At 42.3% G+C, this 25,261-nt stretch overlaps 3 long non-coding RNA genes across 6 annotated transcripts; 2 read left to right on the top strand and 1 right to left on the bottom strand.

Annotated features, from left to right (window-relative positions):
• Positions 1-14,145: 14,145 nt before the first annotated feature.
• Positions 14,146-19,071, top strand: LOC140582393 (uncharacterized). 4 transcript variants are annotated; one of them, XR_011985343.1, is made up of 3 exons: positions 14,146-14,190; positions 15,012-16,298; positions 16,961-19,071. It is a non-coding gene; the product is annotated as an uncharacterized lncRNA (long non-coding RNA). The 4 variants fall into 4 exon arrangements; XR_011985340.1 differs by having other exon boundaries at positions 15,012-19,071; XR_011985341.1 differs by having other exon boundaries at positions 14,153-14,207; positions 15,012-19,071.
• Positions 19,072-22,117: 3,046 nt separating this feature from the next.
• On the bottom strand, positions 22,118-24,064 carry LOC140582433 (uncharacterized). Its single transcript, XR_011985403.1, has 2 exons — positions 23,938-24,064; positions 22,118-23,398 (listed from the first exon to the last, which is right to left on the bottom strand). It is a non-coding gene; the product is annotated as an uncharacterized lncRNA (long non-coding RNA).
• LOC140582434 (uncharacterized) lies at positions 24,006-24,763 on the top strand. Its single transcript, XR_011985404.1, has 2 exons — positions 24,006-24,144; positions 24,665-24,763. It is a non-coding gene; the product is annotated as an uncharacterized lncRNA (long non-coding RNA).
• Positions 24,764-25,261: the final 498 nt, after the last annotated feature.

Here is a 25,261-nt window from a genome sequence, read left to right as displayed (position 1 = left end):
ACTGTGATAAATGCAAATCGAGCCCCCCATTATGGTTGCGTTAAAAAAGTTAACATTTTTACTCAGATTTCTTCCATTTGTACGTGGTGTGCTTTTTATACTATGACAAGTTTTCCTAACATCAGATTTAAAAATTGCAAAATATACCAACATATTGAATTGCAATCCCTGTATCTTGAAACGTGACGTGTTGCCAGACTCTCCGATACACAGCTCTATGGTCCATACAGAGGAGATGAAGAACATGCAGTTTGCTAAGTCACAAAGTTATCTTTTGTCATGTGACTATACCGTTACATACCTTAACGCAATTAAGATGTTTTCATGTGTTTCTAATGATACAATTACAACACTAGCCATGTAGAGGCATTAATCGGGGAATTCATTTATAAAGGCTTTGTGTGACCGAAAAAGATGCCAAACATTCATAGGCACATTTGTAAGAGGATTTTGGGATTTATAAAGAAAAACGTATGCTGAAAACAACTCACACGTTTTGTGAACCTGACTGAAGGGGATGCGGTTTCGACAGAATGCTTGAATTGAAGGCTCCAGGAATGTTGTCGGCATTTCATTTCATTTCATGGTCACACGGCCATTGGCTCTGAAATTAAACTGTTCTTTTAAATAGAATTGTTTAAATTTGCAAACTGAATTGTATGCTGTGTTTAAATGTTCAGATATCATTAGATATTTCACTGCATATTTTTCAGCTTAATGGCCTCTGAAATTGGTGCTCTGTCACTAAGACGTACTACACAAACAAAGCATTTTCTGCCCAGTGTAAAGGCTTCTTATTCAGTTTCCCTACAGTAAATGGTAAATGGTAAATGGACTGCATTTACAGTATATAGCGCTTTTTACTACTCTTACGAGTACCAAAGCGCTTTACAATTATGCCTCACATTCACCCATCCACACTCACATTCACACACCGGTGCTAAGATAATAGTTGTGCAACTTATTGAATCTTTCCATTTTTTCAAAAACAACAGAAGGGGACATAAATGGGGGTGTCGGACCCGTAACCAGCTGAGATGAGGGAGCTGCAGCCTGCGCTGGAACCTGATACGGAGGGGTGGGATGAACCATGGCCACAACTGGTGCTGGTTCGTCCTTTGGGGTTAAAAAGACTGGGGACAGCACATTTAATTAAAGTGAATCCTTATGTCACTCTACATAAGAACATAAGAACATAAGAAATATACAAACGAGAGGAGGCCATTCGGCCCATCGAGCTCGCTTGGGGAGAACTTAACTAATAGCTCAGAGTTGTTAAAATCTTATCTAGCTCTGATTGAAAGGAACCCAAGGATTCAGCTTGCACTACGTTATCAGGAAGACTATTCCATACTCTGACTACACGCTGTGTAAAGAAGTGCTTCCTTAAATCCAGTTTGAAATGTTCTCCCGCTAATTTCCACCTATGGCCACGAGTTCTTGTATTTGAACTAATGCTGAAGTAACTATTCGGTTGAACAGCATCCAAACCTGTTAGAATCTTATAGACCTGGATCATGTCCCCCCTCAGTCTCCTTTGCTTGAGGCTGAACAGATTTAGCTCAAATAACCTTTCCTCGTATGACATTCCTCTAAGACCAGGAATCATTCTTGTGGCCCTACGCTGCACCTTTTCTAAGGCCGCTATGTCCTTTTTAAGATATGGTGACCAAACCTGTACACAATATTCTAGGTGAGGTCTCACCAAGGAATTGTATAATCTTAGCATTACCTCCCTTGACTTAAACTCCACACACCTGGAGATATACCCCAACATCCTATTGGCCTTTTTTATTGCTTCCCCGCACTGGCGAGAATGAGACATGGAAGCATCAACATACACACCAAGGTCTTTCTCATAATCAGCTACCTTTATTTCAGTAGGTCCCATAAAATACCTGTACTTTATATTTCTGCTCCCTACATGGAGTACCTTACATTTGTCTATGTTAAATTTCATCTGCCAGGTGTCAGCCCAGTCACTAATTAAATTAAGATCCCGCTGTAGCTGCTGAGCCGCTAGTTCAGTATCTGCTACAACAAAACTACATCACATACATCACAGATATCACACTTGGCAGTCAGTATTGCACACTGAGAAAAATTCTGCCATCTTATTGGATACAGGAAACGCAAGCTTTGGAGACTTATGCGCTGGTCTTGACACAAAACACAAAATACTGTACATGTATGAAGTAATTGCCAGTTTATTGGTAAAATATTTTTGTTAAAGCTTTTTAAATATTACATAATAATATAAGTGATATAAAAACCTGTGAGAATCTAAATACTATCTACAACTTCATAGAGTATGATACTCAATGCAGCCTCTGCAAATGTTTCCAGAATCTAGCCGGGGCAATTTCTTCTGATGTAGCAGCAGATCTCCATCATGATCTCCAAACTGCAGCTGACAGTGTGTGAGGAGCAGGAGAGAGATCTCTACTCAGTACCACTGTAATGAGAGACACTCACCTGTGAGCCCAGCAATGAGAAGAAACAGGAGCATCAGAGGATCCATACGTGTGTGTGTCACTGAGCCCAGATCTGAGGAAAACTGACCCTCACTTCCTTATCCTCTGGACCTTCACTGACTCTGTCGTTTCTATTCTCACACACAGCAGGCAGAGTGAAAGGGGAGTGAACACTTTAAACAGGAAGTGAGAAAACCACAAGGCTGAATATTTAGCACCAAATACTTTAGCAAGTCATTCTATTATTATTACTATATACAGCGTAAAACTTATAATAAAATGCATCATAATTTTTCTTTATGCTGCTAGGACACTAAAAGATTTACTATGCACAAGGCATATATATTTGCTTATGATGACAATAGAATTTGTAGTATTAAACAAGGGAGCCATGGTTTGAATAAAAGAGGCTCTGTGATGCACTTTGTGTGAGAGAATGGAAGGGAATAGCTGTGCAGACATCTGACATGGGATTAATGCCTACAGAAGGTCAGGATGACGATAATTATGGTATGGAGTATCTAAGGGGGTAACCCAGGTGATTACACAATCACGTACAAGAAAAATTGAGTCATTTGAAGGGAACTTTGATTACCTGTTCAGTAATGAACAAACACCAGTTTATTAGTAATAGTAATAGACAAATTTTAACTAATCATTCATCCACAGGGCGAAGCTGCAGCAATTTCACTGGGACTGGGCACTACCTGAACTGGGTTCAGTGATATCAGGTCAGCTGCCTTCCGCCATCTCCTCTTTCAATGTCCAGTGAAAGCGAGCAAAGCAGCTGTGTGCTTTGGGGAGTCAATGGAAGAATTTGTGGAGAGTTTCGAGGCACCATGTCGCAGAGAAGTGATGTGTTGAGTGGCCTTCCATGGCTGAGTTCCAGGGAGCCGGACCTTCTCGGCAACAAGAGGGAGCAGTAAGGGCAGGTTGTCTGCGTCAGTACTAGAAGCCCAGAAAGGTCTTCCTCTTCCTTGGGCTCCTCCAGTCGCTATCGCTCCATGGATCAATTAGTGGACTGTTGACGATCCACTGAAGTGTGCAGGCCAGTGGCTTGGGCCAAGGCAGGAGGCTGGGTGTTGGGGCCAAAACAGATACCAAGGACTGGGGCTCTGACCCCATCACCACTGGATCACCTGCAGGAGCAAAGGACACGAATCCCAGCACAAGGGGTGTCACAGAGTCTGGGGATCATCCTGCTTAGATTGCAGAACTATTCAACTGCTCCAGTTACTAATTTAATCCAATGTATGATATTTGTAAACATTCTTTAATAGACATTACCACCAAAATTCCTGTAGTAATTAACAGCTATTTTAGAGCGGAATTCCAAAAATGTTACGTGTTTCCACAGTTTTGGCCACTAGTGTAGACTGTGGGGCCAGTTGCAATATTGTTTCTGTACACATAGTAATTCCTGACATTCTGACTGAAAAGACAAATCAGTTACTAGCAATGTATAACAAAAGTACACTGTAGCCCTTCGTCTGATGTAAACAAGTACTGAAGAACCTAAAAATATGAAAAGGTATCATGTACTGTAGTCTTCATGGACTATGAATCTGTTGAAGGTGCAGTAAGAGAATATACTGGCACTAGACAGTGCTGTGACAGAAGATTCCACAGAAGGGCCATGGACAGTGGAGCACATTAAAGCTACATATCCTGATGTTTTCAAAGGCGATGGCTGCTTGGATGGAGAATATGAGATAGAAGTAGACAGGAGGGCAACACCAGTCAAGCTATCAGAGAGACAGGTTCTGCTTTCCATCATGTCTGCTTTAAAGGAAGAGCTGCTTCACCTAAAGAGGAGGGGAATAGTAACACCTGTGGACAAAAGCATGGAGTGGAGCAGCCTAGTCCTCACAAAGAAGCCAAACGGTGAGCTCAGCGTGTGTACAGACCCTAAACCACTGAATAAAGCACTGAAGAGGAACCATTTTCCTCTCCCTACCATTGATGACATCTTGCTAGATCTAAAGAAGCTTTTCAGTGTGTGACATCAGAAATGCCTGTTGGCCTGTCAAGCTGGAGGAAAACTTCAGCTACCCGACCACTTTCTCGCCCCCTTGTGGCAGGTACAGGCGGCTGTGCATACCTATGGGCATCAGCACTGCTCCAGAGATTTTCCAAAGATGACTGAGCCCTGGAACGGCTTGGAGGGAGGTCATGTGATTACAGACGGCATTTCGATCACAGGTGAGGGAGACACAATGGAACTGGCAGAGAAAGATCTTGACAGAAGACTGACGTAATTTATGGACAGATGTACTGAGTAAAACATCAGGCTAAATGCAAAGTAAGAGTGAGACAGACGCTGTTCCATTCATAGGATATTTACTGACAGTGGATGGACTTCAAATTGATCCAGAAAAAGGCAAAGCAATCCAGCAGATGCCCAACACATGTTAAGGGGGGCAAAGACTCCTAAAAATGGTAAATTTCTTAGCCAAGTTTTGCAGCCACCGTTCAGACCAGTGTGAGCCTCTGCGACAGCCGACCCATAAAGGCAGTTTGTGGGAGTGGACAGACATTCAGGATGCTGCATTCTCCAAAATCAGAGAGTCCATTGTGAATGCACCGGTACTGAAATATTATGATCCCAAGGAAGACTTGATTCTCCAGTGTGATGCTTCAGACACCAGTTTGGGTGCAGCTGTGATACAATGCAGAAAACCCGTGGCTTTTGGGAGCAGAGCACTCATGCAAAGGATATGCTCAAATAGAAAAGGAGCTTCTAACAATAGATACTTCATTGATCAATACTGGTGACTAGAGGGGATACCTGACTTCCTAAGAGAGAATCGGATTTATCCAGGACTGGGTCATGGACAACATTAGCATCTGTTCCTGTAATGAACTCATAATCATGGAGTTTAAGGATATGGCTAGAGAGGTCCAGGAAGAATGAGCTTTGTGGGGGCGTGGGAGCATAAGCAGAAGCGAAACAGATCTTACTTCACCCAACTCAGACAGGATAGAATTAGAACATTTCTGTGCACTGCTGCCACATGGTGGACACAGAAAAGACTGCAGTCAATTCTAAAATCAGTCAGTCAGCCCAGACGTCTTTACTCTGAGTATAACCTCTTACCTGACATTAATCCATAGGAGATGCCCGTCCATCAGAGGGCTCATACACAGTTAAGGGCGGAACTACATGCTGTCAAATTATAGTGAATTTGTACATTTTCCTAGGATGTCTGCTGTTAGTCATTATAAACAGGAAGTGAAATAACAACCAACCTAAAGTAAGTGATTCTCACCTGGTGGCCCATCAGAGGATGAAGAGGAGCATCAGAGGAGCCTTTTTATGTGTCTCACTGACCTCAGATCTGTGGAGACTGACACTCACGTCCCAATTTTCCGTAACTTCACTGTTTCTCTGTCTTCTCTATGCTCACATACAGCAGTCACAGTAAAGAGGGAAGGGTCACTTTACACATCACACAGGAAGTGATGCAACAACAATGATGTTTCGTACACAATGGGGTCCCTGGTCCTCCTCAGTTATATCCAGGTTTTCATGGTTCATCATCATGAGTTTGACACTGTAATATTACTTGTCAGGGTCGGTGCCCGTCTGGCCCTGTACTCTGTGCCTTTTCCCTGTCTGATGTTGCCTTAGTCAGGCCGCCGTGTGGCTCAGTGGGCTGAGTGTGCAGCTCAGAGGCAGACATCCCTCCTTCATCAGCTTGAGGTCTGAGTTCAGTCTCACCTTCTGTGTCATATTTTGGTTTTATTTAATCTGTATCCATTCCTCACTGGAATACCAGGGTCTCTCTCTGCAGTGCTTTCCTTACAACTTTGCTATTTGCTTTTAAAGCACTCAGTGGATTAGCCCCACAATACATTTCAGATCTGCTATTTCCATATTCAACCCCCCCGGTCTTTCTCTGTAGCTGCCCCCTGACTTTGGAATAGTCTCCACATTAAGCCCTACACTACTATTGAAGAGTATAAATCTTAAGTTAAAGATCCACCTTCTCTCTTGCTTTCCAGGTTCTCCTATGGTTTTTGTCATGAAGTTTTTAATGACACATTTCATTTAATTTTAATTAACCTCTTACTCTTTACATCTGTTACTTATTGTACTACATTTCCATAAATTTTTATTTTCTTATTTCTTATATAAGAACATACATAAGAACATAAGAACTATACAAACGAGAGGAGGCCATTCGGCCCATCGAGCTCGCTTGGGGAGAACTTAACTAATAGCTCAGAGTTGTTAAAATCTTATCTAGCTCTGATTTAAAGGAACCCAAGGATTCAGCTTGCACTACGTTATCAGGAAGACTATTCCATACTCTGACTACACGCTGTGTAAAGAAGTGCTTCCTTAAATCCAGTTTGAAATGTTCTCCCGCTAATTTCCACCTATGGCCACAAGTTCTTGTATTTGAACTAATGCTGAAGTAACTATTCAGTTGAACAGCATCCAAACCTGTTAGAATCTTATAGACCTGGATCATGTCCCCCCTCAGTCTCCTTCAGTGTGCAAGTATGCATGCTTTCATGTAATTTTATTTATACATTTTACCATCAATATAGTACTTGCTAATCAGTTCTCTCTAGACTGGGAAGCACTTTGGATAAACTCCTGTTGTTTTTAAATGTGCTCTATAAATAAATGACTTGACTTCCTGAGGCATCAGATCCCTTGGTTTAGATGGTTGGTTTAGAGCACAGGTGTCAAACTCCAGTCCTGGAGAGCAAGAGCCCTGCACATTTTTGGGTTTCCCCTCATTTAACACACCTGATTCAACTCCATGTGCTAATTACCACACAGCTCTTGAGCTGAATCATTTGTAGTGGAACAGGGAAAGAACTAAGCTATACAACCTCCAGGACTGGAGTCCGACACCCCTGGTTTAGACGGTGTGTTTAGTTTAGACGGTGTGGTCTGCTGGGGCAGCAGCATCTCTGCTGGGGACAGGAAGAGACTAAACAGGCTGATCCGGAGGGCCAGCTCTGTTCTAGGATGCCCTCTGGACCCAGTGGAGGGTGTGAGTGACAGGAGAATGGTGGCTAAGCTGCCATCCCTGTTGGATAACATCTATCACCCCATGCAGGAGACTCTGACAGCACTGAGCAGCTCCTTTAGTGGCCGGCTGCTGCATCCACGATGTGGGAAGGAGAGATTCAGAAGGTCTTTCCTTCCAACTGCTGTCAGACTCTATAACAAAGTCCTTGCAGCTGACCACACACACACACACACATAGACTAACAAAACACACACATCCAATACACCATGGGGTTTTCTTATGTGCAATATTTCTTTGAGTGCAATTCCACAGTGTTGTACATATATTTATGTTTATATTTTTATATCCACTCTGTACATATATAGATTTTATTCTATTGTTTTTCATTTTTGCTGCTTTATTCTTGTACTGTCCACTTTCTCCCGTGACAATGCAAATTTCCCACTTGTGGGACTAATAAAGGATATCTTATCTTATCTTATCTTATCTTATCTTATCTTATCTTATCTTATCTTAGCTCCTGTGTGTGACTGCCCTCTAGTGGATAAACAAAATTCAGCTACATAAGTCAATATTACAGTTTTTTCCAATCATTTTCACACTTGTCTCAATACCATGACTTTTTCCAAACACTTCACACTGTAAACTTTCGGTGCAAAATGCACTAAAACCACCAGAACACTTCACACTTCACCCAAAAGTGACACATGCTGCCAAACCTATAGCACATGCACTCTCTCACAAGACGACTTTGTCACACAAAGTACAATGCATGAAAAAACACAAACAACTTGAAGCGCTGCAAAATGTCTAGTGTTATCTTACAGTAAACATCATAATACAAACAAATAATACAGTAAATAAATTCAGCTGCGCGATACACTGGAAAAGAAAAATACATTACAACCACCTACTGAAAGTACATTACATTCAATACAAAAGAAAAAAAAACAAAACAAAAATCGCCAAATAGCAAAGTCTCACTGTATACAGTTGCGTATACTGTTGTCCTGGACTAATTCATTCGGTCCCTTGCATTTGGCCATAAATTTTCATCGACATCACAATATTTTCTCTTGCAATACACCACGGAAAAAAATCTCTTTCAGTGCCTTATCCAGCTCTGGATGTCCTCCACATGGATGTCCACACACCCAGCAGCCATTGCATCTAAAAGCGACATCTGATCATGTGGCCGATGGTCATATACCTTCCATCCCCATGCAGAAAAAAATCCTTCAATCGGGTTGAGAAATGGAGAGTATGGTGGCAAGAATAATGACATCATCCAGGGATGGGCTATAAACCACTCTGTGACTTGGTGGGAGTGATGAAAGGCCACATTGTCCCACACAATCACAAATACTGGTAAATTCTTCCTCTCCCTCCTGTGGGAGGTAAATGCTAAATCCTACAGTAGTGGGTTACAGTAAAGACAAACGTGCATCGATGCGTCAGTTTTTTCCTGGAGACTTTTCTCAAATCACACCGCTACAGTAATATACACATCAATCAAATGCCTTCAGTCAGAATGCTCTAAATAGTGTATAGTATTTGTTGCTTTGTCTGAAAATCCTGACAATTGATGCCTCTGTGGATCTAGGCAGGTGGGGTTGAACTCTTAGTCCCGCTTTCCTCAGGGACAGACCATGATTTCCAACATGGTCAAATACTGTGGCTCTGATTTCATCAGTAGCCATGGTTCTTCCTCTTCCTCTCCGTTGATGTCTTCTTGCTCTTTCTCTGCCTCTTGCTGCATCCATTGTTAACTGGCTAAAGAAAAATGGCAATGGAAAATGCGGATCCAAAGATTTGTACATATGGCAAATTGGCACTAACCACACAAATTCCTAGATAGATGCTTAGCTGAAATTACAGGCAGGTATGTGCTTTCATTCAGCTTTCCAGCTTCAAGCATTGTAAAGTGCTTGGTGGTGATCTAGGGGGATGGTGGTGGTCTAGTAGTTAGGGATCTGGCTGGGCTCCCATTCGGAACACCGGAAGCTTGTGAGTTCACTCCCAGGGGATGCCACCATTGTGCCCCTGAGCAAAGGCCCTTGACCCCAACTTGCTCCAGAAGGACTGTCCCTGTAGATACAGTACTTCACTGTAAGTCGCTTTGGAAAAAAGTACCTGCTAAATGAATAAATGTAAATGTTTTACTGTAATATATGTGTTGCCATACCCACTATTTATGCACAGAATACATTGTGTTGCGATGCAAAAAGGAAAGAGACACTCTATGACCTCATTTGTATAAATGGTAACAAAGCAGCAAACAAAAACAAAATTATAAAATTTCTGCTAAAGGCATAATTATTTGTGTTAGTGCAAGTGCATAGTGTCCTTTGTCTGTCAAAATGGAGCATATTTCAATTTACAGTGCAATAAAATTTAATTTAAATTGACTGAAAATTAACTGTTTTGAACATATTATCTAAACGTCTGAAAAATCGGCTGTAGTTGTACAAAGTTTTGCTGGTGGCAAACACTGACTGAGAGAAGTATTCATAAAATTTGGGGGAAGTGGTGATTGAATGCATATTGTGTCAAGGCAATGCAAAAGCATACATAGTTTAGCTCACATAGTCCAATTTTACGGTGCATGTTTTAAGTGTTTGGAAAAAGTGGACATGGTATTGAGACACGAGTCAAAATGATTGGAAAAAAGTGTAATACATTTAACCCAAGTGTGTTTTATGGCTTCACTGTGAGGCTTGACTGTTTTTTCCTCCTCAATGATTAGTTTAATCTAGCTGGTGAAGCTGAAGGCAGAGAGGGAAATTAGTTTAGTCATGACTTCAGAAGTTACCCTGACAAGCGATTCTGTACAATCAGGGATGGAGCTGCTGGTTGGGCTGGTCATCGCCTGCTTTTTCTGACTGATGTAGGTCTGAATGTAAAGTTTCAAACTGCATGCTTAATATGTATTAATCTGTTTTATAATGTTCACACAAAAAGAGCTTTTAATGTGTGTTGCACCTTACATCTCCTACTGTACAATGTAGTTCATCTAAAGTTCATCTAAATCACCTATTACTCACTGTAATCCTTTCTATACCCACCTCTGTATGACTTCACAGAGCATCACTGCCAACAAAATAAGAGGGTTACAGTTAAAGTAGGTGAAAAAATTTCATGTAAAATTTGCCAATCCAGGTTTTCAGCACCATGGACAGCAGCCTACTGTTGCTTAAAGGGCATTATTATGCTCACTTTCAGTTTATAATTTTATATCTATGATCAACTAGAATAGAGTATGCATGCTTCAGTGTTCGAAAAGCACATATTGTTTTCTCATAATGCACATGTCTATTCACCCTCTGTCTAATCCCACCCCCAATGAGTCCAGTGTGGTTTGATTGGTCGGTTTACCCTTCATTCCCCTGTCATTCAGTCTGCAGACAGATCCTTGCAGGTAGGCAGACAATAAGGATTGTGTTATGAGGTGACCTCATCATGTCACGGAAGTAAGGGCTGGAATTCCAATGAGGTGTTTTAGGCAGATGAGAGATGAGTGGTTTCTGTGCTGAGAGTTACTCCCTTTGCTATGTACTTTGCATCTAAAGACTTTGCAGACCGTTTACATGCAGTTGAAGCCATGTAACACACTAATAGAAAGGGAAAAGCATAATAGGTCCCATTTACTGAGTGTTATAGCAATATGCAATATATTATTTTATATATAAATTCCTTTTGACGTTGACCAGAAGGTATGTGATACCCCCCCCCCCCCCCCCCTTATCAGATAAGTAAGAGCTGCTGTCAGCTGAGACAAGCTGGTGTGATTCATTTCAATTCAATATTACTTGTGTCGCGCATTTTCACAACATTACATTGTCTCAAAGCACTTTACCTTATCCCTGCCCAAAGCCCACAGAGAGCAAACCAGTGGCAAGGAAAAACTCCCTAGAAGGAAGAAACCTTGGGAGGAACCAGAATGAAAGGGGAAGCCCATCCTGCAAGTGCTGGCAGAGGAAGTGATATGAGCAAAATGGCAAAGTTCCAGTTCACACTGTCCATATTTTAAGATTAAAATGAGTAAAAAGTGGGCGGTCCTGATTTCGTGTCCTACATCACACTCCAAGCACTGGCTGTACAGGTTCCCAGGAGACAATCCAACACTGCAGATAAACCTCCCTGTTTAACTGACTGCCATGGTATGACTACACAGATTGAGCAGGGCCGCATGAGAAAGGTCTCACTGCAGTTAGCGTAACCATTTATTTTACAACTCATCTCGTCTCATTCTGCTTCATAAAGGTCACACCCCACTCCCAACTTCCTCTGACGCAAGGAGATTCATGCACAAATGGCTACAGCATAAACTGAAACAATAATGATATATAAAAAGGCATTTCATAAAAACACAGCATAACAAACTACATGTCACTGCAGGACTTTAGAGAATAGCTACTCCAATAATTGCGTAGTGATATTGAAGAAGAACATGTCATCGACTATGCCCACTAATCATGGCAGCCTTAATGCATATATCAATAAAAGTTTTTAAAATTTTAATACGTATTGTCTCTGTTTACGTGATAACGAAGACCTAAATATATATTTGCTTTAAATATGTGACTCATGTTAGAGAAAATATAAGTAAACCATGAGGACAGAAAAGTAACAGGAATGACCGACATATAGTGCCAAACAGATAAGGTGCAAAGACTGTACTCATAGTACAGACAAAGTAAACGTAGGGCACTATGTAGGGTAGGTTGTAAATTTGTTTGCACTTTGCAGCTTACCTTGCGTTGACTCTTTGTAGTACGGTCCCCACGACGGTGGTGGAAATAAAAGGGGCTGGTTATCAGGGGGCATGGATTTTGTGGCAGTTTCTATATTGGCGTTGCTGGTGGAGGGAGCTGCATTTCTGGGTTTGGATTCTGCAATGGCTTGAATGTCCTGTGTATTAAGGTGAACACGCGGACGGTTACATCGTCCACACAGCATAGAATTAATAAGACTTGTTCACTGTCGTCCTGTTACTGTAATATTCTGGGAAGTTGTGATTGTTCAACTCCACTGCGCACAGTTAGGAGCAACTCCACCTAGCAGACATACGTACGAGGTGATTGAGGTATGGAATGATTCTGTCCCTGTATGGACTAATCATCCCCAAATTCTATTGTGTCCATGATTCACCCATATCATTGTGCCAAGGTTGAGCAGCACAACATGTTTTTCCAAGCCTCAGATCACAAGATCCACAGATAGTGAGGATAGCTGAGAAGATCATTAGAGTCTCTCTCCCCTCCGTCATGGACATTCACATAACACGCTCCATCCACAAAGCCACCAACATTGTGGATGACCCCACCCACCCCTCACATTATCTTTTCACACTCCTAGCGTCTGGAAAAGCATTCAGGCCTTCACACCCAGACTCAGAAACACGGCATCAGACTACTGAACTCTCAGGGACTGATCTGATACCACACACAACACACACACACACACACACACACACATGTTTGTAATTATATATTTGTGGGGACTCTCCATTCATTTCCATGGAGAAAACTGTAATCCCAACATGACATACCACACACACACACACACAGAGAGAGAGAGAGAGAGAGAGAGAGAGAGAGATTAGGTATCTGAATATTTGTGTGGATTCTCCATTCATTTGTATGGGCATAACCCCAATCCTAACTATGGCAACCTTAATCCTTAATCCCTACAGTAGTAACCAAGAAGTAACAGTAAGTAAGCAAACAAAATACAAAACTTTGACAATTCCTTTGATTGCATTCACAGAATTCTATAAAATTGAGTTTTTTCATTTGGGCACCAAAAACATGTCCTTACAAAGTCAAAATAACATGTTTTTATAACACTGTGGGGACATTTGGTCCTCACAACATAATATATACATTACCATCCACCCAAACACACATACACAGACTGGCTTACCTATATCCTCTATAGATTCCTGAATGAAATATCTGCAAAGCAGTTATTATGGCATGGCCTTAGGTTTGAACATGCAGTTTTTAAGGACACTGCACTAATTCTAAAGGAAACACTGCACTAATTGTAAAATGGTTTTAAATGAACTTTATTTAACATAAAATAAAATAGAAATCAAACCAAAATTTTGTCTCTCAAAAAACTTGTATATGACATATCTTCGAAATTAAAAACACCAGGATACTGAATTTGAATAACAAGAACTATAGTCTTCTTTCTCAAAAGCGTAAACAACTATCTTAAGACCTACTAGTTCCTGAATTATAGATGTTGCCTATGAAATTCGTTGAGAGTTGACGTCGCCCTACCAATGTTGCTAAAATGCTAATTGCGTCAACCAGCTATGGAAATACAGCGGCGGTACACCCCCAATACAGCGGTATTACGCATTACCGTAATGCTGCCTAGCAAAAACATAATGTCATAAGAAAATTACAGACAGACTTTATAGACAGAGCTGCGTGGTTACTTATTGACAAGTAGATACATGATTTGGGGGCTTGAAAGGCGGATAGATATCCAATCACGCCCAGCTACAGTAAGCACAACCTAAAGAGACTACTTCTGATTGGACCAGCTTCAAATTCGTCCCTCCCTGACAATTCATTCTGTTTTCATTCGTTGAACATAATGTCAGTACATATCTTCATACTTTTCGACCAATGAAATATCTCGGTGGTTTCCATAGAAACAAAATCATTGCAGGTTAAACACAAACATTCTGACAGAGAGATGGCGCAGAGGTGAGCAGCATCTCTTTGTATGTTTCTTGCTATTTCTTCAAATTATGTTTTGTTAGCATATTCAATTTTATATTTGATTTTATGTCCTACATGCAAATATTGCGGCACAATATCGTTGAAATATATTTATAATTAGTAATTTAAACTGTAGATGCTGTGGCCATTATTATTACAGTTTTTTCCAGTCGCTAACAAGCGTTTGTCCAAACAGTTGTCACATTTTCAAAACTCTAAACACAATTAGCACAGCATCGGTCTTTTGTGGCCATACCATTCACACATTTCATGTCGTTTTCACCCAATATGCAGTCAGTGAACACATATCTACAATGCTTACATTTTCTTAACAGACAAGCTATACCTCCCAACAAAATTATGGATCGTTTTTGTCTTATTTACAAATGTTAATACACAACATACAACAATAAAAACAACAATATTCCAAACCTTACCTACAGTATAAAACCTCTACTTCTGCAATAATATCAGCTCAAAAACAACACATCAGCTCAAAAATAAGCTGACAATTAACAAACAATTCAATAATTGACATTCGCAATATCAATAGCATCAGCCTCACAACTATTACTCGGACATTGTCCAAACACAGAGTACGGATGCTCTACACTGTTCCCTTTGAAAGGAACAATGACAGAGTCAAGGAGCTCCGGCGACAATATGTCCAGGTAGTATAGTGTATATTCAATGTCTAGTTCTACAGTAAGCTTACTGTAAGCTATAAGTATACATATAGGTAACCTATACGTAATAGGTTACAGTACAGTATATGGTGACATGAATTTGCATAAACTTTGTTTCAGAGAGTTATGGAGGTGGAGGCCAATCAGGCCCCTCACAAATTCATCTACATAGATGAGGCAGGATTCAATCTGGCCAAAAGGCGTCGGCGAGGACGAAATATTTTAGGAAATAGGGCCACAGTTGAAGTGCCAGGACAGAGAGGGGCAAACATCACAATATGTGCAGCAATTGCAAATACTAGATTGGTCCTTCATAGATCTCAGGTTGGACCCTACAATACCGAGCGCCTCCTTGCCTTTTTGAATGATCTTCACCAGCACCTGGTTCCAGACCAGGATCAAGAGGGAGAGCACATGAGGACCTTTGTCATCACCTGGGACAATGTGGCTTTCCATCACTCTCAAGCAATCACAACATGGTTTGAAGTCCACCCAAGACTGGTCGGTCTCTTCCTTCCACCCTATTCACCTTTCCTCCATCCCATAGAGGAGTTATTTTCTGCATGGAGGTGAAAGGTTTATGACCATCAGTCACATGACCAGATGTCACTCCTTGATGCCATGGATGCTGGCTGCAGGGACATCGCAGTTGAAGACTGCCAAGGGTGGATCCGTCATACCAAGCGGTTTTATCCCAGGTGTATCGCCTTGGATGACATCAGATGCGATGTTGACGAAAACATGTGGCCTAACCCTGAAGATTGCTGAGATTAGATAATTTTGTGGGGGTTTTTTTCCAGTCTTTTTTTTTTTCCAGTCTTTCCCCCTTTCATCTGAGCTTTTTTGTTGCTGTTTTTTGTGTGTTCGCTCAGTGTATTTTGTGTGTTTGCTCTTGTATGTTTCATGAATATTTTGTTCACTGTAAGCAATACAGTAAAACTTGTATACAGTAAAGGAAAAAAAAAACTGATTTGCTTTTTCCTGGAATGATTTAGAATGTGAACATTAGATGTGGACATACAGTTCCCAACCAAAAAATATAGTGTAAAAACGGTGGATTGCATGTCTTGCATACAGTTACCAGTAAAAATGAAACAGAGTCTATGTAGTTTTTGTAATGCCAAAGATTGCCAGTATTTTGAAACCTGGTGCACTTTGATTGACTGCATGTACCTTGTGAACTGAAAACATGCGTTATTGTTTGACAGAATAATTTCATTTTGAGTCAGATTTCCAGTGTTTTGGTAAAGTTAGTGTGTGCAGAGAAAGGTGTATTGTATTTTGAAATGAAGTGCTAGTATATGTTTAACAAAATGTGTTTTTGAGAGGAAAATTAGCCATTTGGCCAATTGTGTTTTGTAGGTGTGTGTCTGTGTTAAGTGTTTGGAAAAAGTATCTGAAGTATAGGTAAGCACTTGTTAGCAATTGAAAAAAACTGTAATATGATTGTTTATATTTAAATGGTAAGAGAAAATATTTGTGTTAAACTTAAGAACAATAAGACTTATGGTTGATATGATTGGTTATACTCATCCAGCCTGTGATAATGCATTTCATCTTCAGATGTTATTCTGCAAAGATCGCCTATACGTTTACTTTTTAAATGTCCCATGTTCTTGAAGTAAGATTAACCTTTTGCTAGGTTCGGTACCATGGCGATGTTATAGCGTATCGAAGCAGCGTCATAATTTCACAAGCTTTACTGTATTGCAGGGGCGCCGTAAGGGGGAGGAAAGCTAGGACGATTCCAAGGGCCCCTGAGTGACAGGGCCCCTAAAAATTAGGAAAATTACTGGATTGGTTTGGACTGGAGGGCCTAATATGATATGCTTTCATGGGGCCCAAAATCTCTAGCAACGCCCCTGCTGTATTGTGAAGCAGTTTTAGCAATTCAGCCGTTACTGCCGGAGTAGCCTTGACGCCACGAGCAGCTAATGAAGGCTCCATCTCTTTCCATAGGCATTCTTGATGAATAGCATTTAGGAATGAAGTTGAAATAATACAGTGCAGATTTGGCTTTGCGAGTATCACATATGGCTAGTTAATTATATGTCTTGTTTATTCACCAGAATGAGAATTGCGAGAGCTGTTTCCTGGACCAACGACCAGCACTGGGGAGCCTGGGACCTGTGGGACGAGGTGATTGACTGGCGAGATAAGGAAGGTTTGGAGGAGTACTCACCAGCAACACCCCCACTGTCCAGGCTGGGGAGGTTATGGGAGCACTGGGAGGTGTGACTGACTGGTGTAAGGGAGGGGAGGGTGTGAGCATGAAAGGCTCTGAGACTCTTCATAACAATTATGGCCTGACATCTGAAGAGTGGGAAATTTATAAGACGTACTACCTTCAGAAAAAGAAGAAGGTCAGGAAGAATAGGAGCACTCAGGGGATAGGTGAGGTAAAGGGTGCGATTAGTGGGGAAAAGGTGGAGGTGGCAGAGAGGGAGAAACATGTGGGGGTGACCTCCAGTGTACAGGTGGAGGCCGCAGACCTGAATGTAGGCATTAATAAAATGCAAAATGGAAGCAAGGAGAAGCAAGGTGAGGTGGGGGTGAATGTAAAGGTGGTTAAGGGGGGGGAAATTTACCTGAAGGCAGAGGATATGAAAGGAAATGTGAAGGTGGAGGCTGTGCAAGTCCAAGTGTGCGAGTTTGGGCTTGCAGAAGTAAAATCTGGGGATGTAAATGTTGAGATTGTGGGGGTAGAAGTAGGGGAGGTAATTATTGAGGGTGCGGACATGGTGAGTGATGTAACCATGTTGGAAATAATAGTAAGTGATGTACTAGTTGAGATTATAAATAGAGAAGGAGGTCAGGAGGAAACTGGCGGTGTAGAGATAGATGTGGGTCAGGTAGAGATAGAAGAAGTAGAAGTGGTGGGAAATTAATATTAAAGTTGAGCTTGTACAGCTCTTTATATAGAGAAGAGCTAAAATATGAAGAAGATGAAGTTGTGGTTCTGCTGCTGCTGTTTGGGGAACATAAAATAATTGAAAGAGTATCAAAGATAATGAATTAAGTGTGATAAATTTTGAGATGTATATGTGGAATGTTTCATAATAATGTTTAACGTTTATTAAGAGAATAATGTATATTTCTAAGTAGATTTGTAAACTGCTCTTTAAAGTATTATTTTTCATAATTCCAGAATTACTAAAATCCCCAGGTAAGTTAATTTGATTTCATTGTTTAAACTGCACACACATAAAGATGATTAGCCCTGTTATGTATTTGTGTTTTATTTATTGTTTATTTATTAAGCACCGTATCCCTCATTAAGGGCATGTTGTACAGGTCACCTGTGTTCCCATAAACTTTAACTTGTCTTGCAGTCTTGTTCCCCCCACACCCTCTGCTTGTTCCCTTCCTCTGTTTCTGTCTTCACTCCAGGTCCAAGACGTCTCCAGCCCACTGTCCTTGGGAAAAGCCACCATCCGTGGCCACTGCTCCGGCTTCTCTGGGCCCTCCTGCCCTGCAGTCCCCTTCAGCTGTCCACCCTGTGTTGGTCTGTGTGTCAGTTGTGCCCTGCGTTCCCTGTCTTTTCTGGTTTCTTGCCCGTGTTTGGTTCCTGTTAGTGTTTGGTTCCATATAGTTCCTTGCTCCGCTTCTGTCCTCTGTATGGTTAATGGCCTGTCTTGTCTTCCCCGGCTCCTGTAACCCACACGAAATGTTTCTTGTCCCGTGTTATCACTCGTCTGTGGACCTGTCCTGGTGTGTGATGTACGTTCTATCATCCTGGTTGTCCCTAGTCTGGCCCCAGTTCTCCTAGTGGTGTCCCGTCTTGCCCCCAGAGTGCCCTGTCCTGGTGTTGCCCCTGCCTACCCTTGTCTGTCTCGTCCCCTAGTGGTGTTCGGTGTCTGCGCCCTTGTCCCGCAGCAGTGCCCATCTGGTGTCTTGTCCTGCCCTCTTCCACTCTGTCTCCCATCTTAGTGTACGTATAGCCTGCTGTCTTCCCCGCTGTCCCATCTGCTCCCTCACATGCCCTGTAAAAAGTGTCCTTCAGTCCTGCGATCCTCAGTCCAGTCATTGATGTTGCTGCCTGCATGTGCTCCCCAGTGTGTCCTGTGTCTAGTGTTCTTGCCTGATCCTCCCTACCCTGTTTGGACCCCTTGTGGTCTGTTTCCTTTGCCCTTCCTGTAGTGTAGTTTTCTTTAATAAAGCCCCTTTTGGTTTTCCTCCATGCCTGTCTTCGCCTCTGTCCTTGCCCTCGACGTGACACCATTACAGTGTGACCAGGTAAATGCTGCTGAAGGCTTACCTCAGTTTATCATTATTCCCTTCGTCTTGAAAGAGAACAGCAGCAAAAAGTGGGAAAATGATTAAAAAGTAAAGAACACTTCTTCTTAAGGTCAAGTCATTTTTGGAACTGAAATTAGAATAATGAAATATATTCAACAGAATGGTTGTCCATCCATCCATCTTCTGAAACCACTTAATCCCAACCAGGGTCATAGGGAGCCTATCCCAGGAACAATGAGCACAGACAGGGACCAACCCTGGGCAGTCGCCCACACACTACAGGGCCAATTTAGACTAATCAATTAACCTATCCTGCACATTTTTTGACCGTGAGAGGAAATTGGAGCCCCCAGTGAAAACCCACACAAACAGCGTGCAAACTCTACACAGATAGGACCCAGGACCAAACCCAGGACCTGCTTGCTGTGAGGCAGCAGCACGAACCACTGCACCACCCTGTTGAAATGGTCGTTTGTAAAATAATACATTCAGGTTCTGTTATTGTAGATCTGGAACGTGGTGTTAAAATGTAGTGGTGAACTTAAGACTCCCCATTCAGTATCGCTGTTTTCCTAATGATAGACACAACAATTAATATTAAATATTTTATATAAGGACTGCAGGGCATCGTCCAAGCAGCAGAGAAGCTCATTGGCTGCAGCCTCAACCTCAGTGATTCACTACCTGCCCCAAGAACATAAAGGCGACCTGGCGAGATCATCGCCGACCCCTCCCACCTCGGCCATAAACTCTTCCAAATTCTGGGCACTTCAATCTATATTTGAATTTATTTTATTATTACATATTTTTTTGCTTCTTTAAAACTAATCCTCTGCTTATTCCCTTAAGACTTTGTTTTAATATTTATTAGGATAGAATATATCATGTCAAATTCAGTGTATACAGGCCTACTTGGCTCATAAGAATGATTGACTGAAGTCAACTTCCAAAAATTATAGTGAATTGCATTATTTGCTTTAGGTTTAAAAAAGTTTAGCTTTTTTAACATTTTGTAACTTTTGTTGAAAAAGACATACTTTCCATATACATATACTCATATTTTCTGTGTCTGTGTCGGAGAGAGTGATCAGCCCCCCCCCCCGGCCGCTGGCCCACAGAGTATGAGACACGCGCTGTTTTACTTGCAAGGGTGCACACCGCAGTGTAGCTACAAGGGTGTGGCACCATGAGAGGGTTTATTTATACTTTAAGGTGATCAGGTTACATTGTGGGTGTGAACAACATTTCGAGTGGGATAGAATGGGATGTGGAAGTGGGAGTGGAAATAGGAACAACAGAACGTACAGCAGAGGTGGGCTCGTCTGCTGCACGTGATAGAAAATTACTGTTAAGCACTTACACAGTTGCCATATAAAACAAGCTATACATTCATAAGAATACACATGAGTGATAATATATACACAATCTCAACCCAACAGTCTGCCTTCACCGGACGTGAATTTTCGTTTTACAAGATGATTAGGGAACACTTATTATAAAAGAAGTGTTGTCTGATTGGCCAGTGAACGTGAAAAACATCCCCGGACACGTCCTCTTTTTCATCTCACCAAATATGGTACCCTAACCATACCATTATCCTTCGTCCACCAAACTTTACAGGTGACACAATGCAATCAGGCAGGTAACGTTCTCATGGCATCTGCCAAACCCAGACTTGTCCATCTGACTGCCAGACAGAGAAGCACGATTTGGTCACTCCGCAGAACACATTTCCACTGCTCCAGAGGCCAGTGGTGGTGTGCTTTACGCCACACCATCCGATGCTTGGCATTGTGTCTGGTGATGTGAAGCTTGCAAGGCCATGGAAGCCCATTCCAAGAATCTCCCAGTACACAGTTTTTGTGCAGGAGTTAATGCCAGAGAAAGTTATTGAGTCGACAAACCATTAGCAATTTGTATGCACTATGCACCTTAGCACTCTGTTACTTCACGTGGCCTGACACTTTGTCGCTGGGATTCTGTTCCTAAACACTTTCACTTTGCAATAATACCACGTACAGTTGGCTGTGGAATATATAGCAGGAAAGGAATTTCACAAACTGACATGTTACAAAGATGGTATCCAATGACAATACCAGGCTAGAATTCACTGAGATCTTCAGAACGACCCATTCTTTTACAAATGATTGTAAACCCAACTGCATGGCTAGGTGCTTGATTTTATACACTTTTGGCAATGGGTCTGAATGAAACACCTGAAGCCTTATATCATGCTCAGGCATTATATAAGGCAACCGGGCCAAGTGTGAGTACACCCTAATACTGACCATTTGCCAGGCTGAGCTCTACCGGGGAGGGTCCTGGTGCAGCTACTGGAAGAGGTGGTGCAACTCTACTCACCTCAGCCACCTGACAGACAACCTCAGTGCCTCAATACCTACACTGGAAGAGTAGTGTGCAAGGGAACAGCAGGCCATGAGATACAGACACCATCACGAAGGGCTACAGAGCCAAAGACTCCACTCACTCACAGAGACAGTCGCTTGTGATGTAACCCAGGGGTTCTTGACGAAGCATTTGTGTTAATTGTGATTATAGCATTATGTGATGTTTCCTCTGTTTATGTTAAAGTTCAGTGGTCAGTTTAACAGATAAACCACACACAGTTCCTTAATAACTATATTTTATTCTTCAAAACAAATATAAAAATAATTATGCAATAAAAAGTATTCTGTGAGCTTGCTGGAAAACAGTTTGGCTACACATTAGTTCACATCAAAGTATATGATGCTTCTGTAATCAGTTATGGCCAACAAGCAACATCTTATGCATGATTTAAAGTGGTCAAAACAGCAAACTGGGATGTGTTGATGCTGGGTGATACTGGTAATTTAATCAGTCTCATATCCCACCAAATCCCATCAGATAAGTAGTTCAACAATGAACATAAATATACCTGAAGGCTGTGGGGCTTCTTTGGATAGTATGCTGGCTTCTGTCCTACCCAAATGAACACAAAACAGCGATTGGTTTAATAAAAAAGCATTTATTTGCTTAACAGAAACTGCAACAAACAATGGATAATCTTGATGGGGGTGTGAAGCAGGTAGGAAATGGCAGATGTGATACGCGAGTATGTGAAGTACGTGATGTGTGTGAGTGTGTGGCGTACGTGTGCACATGCCCGTGGCAGAGTCCGTGTGCGTGGAAGGACGGCACTGATAAACAGAAACGCACAGTGGAATGCAGCGGGGAATTTAAATCCATGCAGGTATTCCACTAATCTGTAGAATTTATGGAATAAAGAAATATATGTAGTTACCAATGTAAAACAGACATGCATACATACAGTACAGGAACTATACATAACAATGTAAACTATAGATATGGGTATGGAATCGGAATGTGCAGTGCAAAGTGGCTGCTGCTTATCAGTCCAGAAAACTTACATAACCTATACATGACAATATACATGCATATGAGGACCGTAGGGAAGAAGAAACTGCAGCATGAAGTGACTGGTGCTTATCAGTCCAGTATAAAAAGCAGGTGCAACTGCATGTAAGGTGCAGAGTGCAGTGAGCTGGGTGACCATTACCATAGTGCCTGGGGTGGGGGCACAGCTGGCAGAGGGTGGCAGTAGTTGATCCTTCTGTTGGCCTGGGGGTACAGACTGTTCCGGAGTCGGGATGTTCTGGTATTAACACTCCAGTACCATAGGTGGAAATTAGCGGGAGAACATTTCAAACTGGATTTAAGGAAGCACTTCTTTACACAGCGTGTAGTCAGAGTATGGAATAGTCTTCCTGATAACGTAGTGCAAGCTGAATCCTTGGGTTCCTTTAAATCAGAGCTAGATAAGATTTTAACAACTCTGAGCTATTAGTTAAGTTCTCCCCAAGCGAGCTCGATGGGCCGAATGGCCTCCTCTCGTTTGTATAGTTCTTATGTTCTTATGTTATCTGCCTGGTGTCATGAGACTGACGATGTGTTGGGTGAGGGGTAGGCAGTGTAGACTACAGACAGTGTAGGCTTTGGTGAGCCTCCTTAACCAGCCACTCCATGGTCTTTAACCAGTTTAGATCCTAAAACCAGTTGAAACAAGCAAAGCACATAGGCACAGAAACACAAAGTAAGATGACTGAACAAAGCCAAGGCGGAGAGGGAGGGAGCAAGATGCATAGGAAGCCTCACACTGCGTTGCTTGATATGATGAAGGGCAGCCCTGCCCCCTGCTGGTGGGATGGCAACAGCTGTTCAGTGCTTTAATTAAGCTCTGCATCATTTTCATTCCAGTGCTGGAAATGCTAGGAAACATGGATGGGTGATATGTAGCTTAATTAATTAAAGTAAGTTCATTCATGTCAAAAGTAAGAAAGCTGAATTTTACACCACTGCATATAGTTAATTAAGTTTAACCTTTTGCATGACTGGATAGGCCAGCTTTACAAATACCAAACTAAACTTCACTAAGATGATTTCGGTCCAACTCGCAATATGCAAGGCTCATTTCAGCAGCATAGACACATGGTTCGAATTACGGGGGGAACTGGGGGGTACAGTAACCCCCGCCAAGACCCAGACTCCCCCAAAGAGACAAAAATAGCAGTTTGGGGGGTCTTAAAACTTTTCTTTTGCTGTAAAGAAAAAAACAAAAGCTAACTTCACCTTGTAGGAAAATTTCTATGTAAAACAATTTCAGACACCGCTAATGTGGACCGTACCATTTTAACCACCTCGGCGCTAGAAACTGCTTAGCCAGTCGGTTGTGCCAGAATTGTGGGAACCCTGATCCAGGATGCACCGGACCCGCGCAGCGCGCCCTGAAGACGCTCCTGCCACTCACCGGCCGTCAAGAGCTCCCTGCTCGTCAGTGAGGAGAATCCGCAGCGGGCGGGGGCTGCTCTGTTGGAGCGGGAGGAGACGTGCTGCAGCTGGGAGGCCCGGCTGGCTGCAGAGCGCCGCGGACTTGACAAGCAGCAGGAGCGGGACCATCGTGACCGTGAGCGGCTGCTGAAACCTGCGGAGGAGCAGGAGCTGGAGCAGCTCAGCGGTGAGTTGACCAACTGGGAGAAGTAGCGCGACCGCCAGGGGTGGCTAGCCGAGGCAGCGGAGGCGGCATTACGGGGCTAGGAGGAGGCCGCACTGCCGGAAGTCTCCAGCAGCCCCATGCGCTGTGTGTCCCCGGAGAAGGGAGCCTGGCTGTGGGAGTCGCTGGGCATGGTCACCCCTGGAAGCTGTGCTGGGAAGAAGGTCCAGCGCCGGTGTTCTGGGCAATTCAGTTTCCCCTGTCGCGCGCTGATTAGTACACGGATTCGCTGTTGTTTTCATGCGGGTGAGGGTAAAATGCGGATTCCGCCGGATTCCGCCGAACGTAAACAAAAGGAGGAGCTCAGCATTGCGGTGCAACTGCGCAGTCAGTACAATACGGATGTCCGAAATCGTATTGTTCTTAATGTTAACATTAATTTCATTGTTAATTTGTTAAACATGTGAAAATGTTCTATATATTATCTGTTGAGCGTTCTCTGGTCGAGGATAATCTGCATTTTTCCCCTCTCTTGTCCCGTCAGACAGATGTGGATGTCCATGGCTACCAACGTCACTGTTCATGGATGCCTGTTCCTGACGAATAAAATAAATCATAGTAAATAAATATGTCTTTCACCAAACATGTCAGTATTTTATTGTAATTCTGTATTTCTGTAGATCTCACATCCAAGCACTATTGAACTGTTTTGGTGTTATCTGATTAAATTTTCTCATATAAGTACAGCTATACTGTACAGCTTGAAAGCACTCCTGTGAAATATCTACCTAGAAACGTGGTTGCCACTCTACAAGCCATTTTATCAGAATTAATACACGAAATAAATAAAATAAAAAGGATATTGCAATTAAAGCATCTGTTATATTGAAACATGGAAGTGGCACGTAGAAATCCTGCCCTGGGACATGTGATATATTGCCGGAAAGCTGGCAATTTGTACTATACGAAAATGCATGGAAGTTCCCAGGGCAGGATTTCTAAATGTGCACTTCGCCCTGTACACTGTAACAATGGGGAAGCTGCCATAAATAATCTTCAACTAAAAGTCCACGGAAGTGGCACGTAGAAATCCTGCCCTGAGACATGTGATATATTGCCAGAAAGCTGGCAATTTGTACTA

This window comes from Paramormyrops kingsleyae, chromosome 24, assembly GCF_048594095.1.
Source record: "Paramormyrops kingsleyae isolate MSU_618 chromosome 24, PKINGS_0.4, whole genome shotgun sequence".
Classification (NCBI taxonomy): Eukaryota; Metazoa; Chordata; class Actinopteri; order Osteoglossiformes; family Mormyridae; genus Paramormyrops; species Paramormyrops kingsleyae.
This window is presented reverse-complemented; position numbering and strand designations above follow the sequence as displayed.